Genomic DNA, 757 nt, shown 5'->3' on the forward strand with positions numbered 1-757 from the left:
CTGTAGCCGGTGACCTTCAGTGCACCCGGCCATGCCCCGTGCCCAGGGCTGGGGGGGTCAGTTGACATGCAGGGTGGTGCAATGGGAGCCATGGGGCCGGGGTGACTTGTATCCCCAGAGCTAGTGGCATGACTTAATGGAGCCATGGGCGGGCAGGGGGACCAGCCAGGGTGAGAGAAAATGAAAGCAGGTGATGCGGAAGGAGAAGTAGGTCAGGCGAGCTCTGGCCTCTCCCGGCAGCCTCGGTTGTGCTGCGTGCTCCACTCTGCCGTCTGTCTCTGTCGTGTCCCCAGGCCCCATGGGCAGTAGCTTGAGTGGATACAGGGTAAGGGGGTCCTGCTGCCAGGCACTGGGTCCCAGGCAGGGTGGGTGCTGGGCACTGCCCACCCTGGACACCAGCAGGGTGGAGAGTGTGGCTATGTTGGCTGACATATGCTGGGTACAGTGGCACCCCAGCAGTTTTGCTTTGATTCCCCTCCCATGGGCAACCATCAGGGCACAGGGCTTGGAGCCATAGCAAGGCTGGACAGGAGGATTGTCAGCCCCACTGCAGGGCCAAGGAAGAGAAGGGAAGAGGCCCTTGGGTCCTGCTCGGGTGGCACAAGGCAGCTGGTGTGGTGCAGACATCATGGTGGGCCTTGGGGACAGCCCCATGTCCCATAGAGGGGCTCCACAGAGGCTGCCCATGCCTGCTCCACTGTGGAGCCATGGGGCCATCGCCCTCCCCTTGGTGCAGGGCTGGTGGGGTCTCACCAGT

Source organism: Corvus brachyrhynchos, unplaced genomic scaffold (assembly GCF_000691975.1).
Source record: "Corvus brachyrhynchos isolate BGI_N302 unplaced genomic scaffold, ASM69197v1 scaffold122, whole genome shotgun sequence".
NCBI classification, from domain to species: Eukaryota; Metazoa; Chordata; class Aves; order Passeriformes; family Corvidae; genus Corvus; species Corvus brachyrhynchos.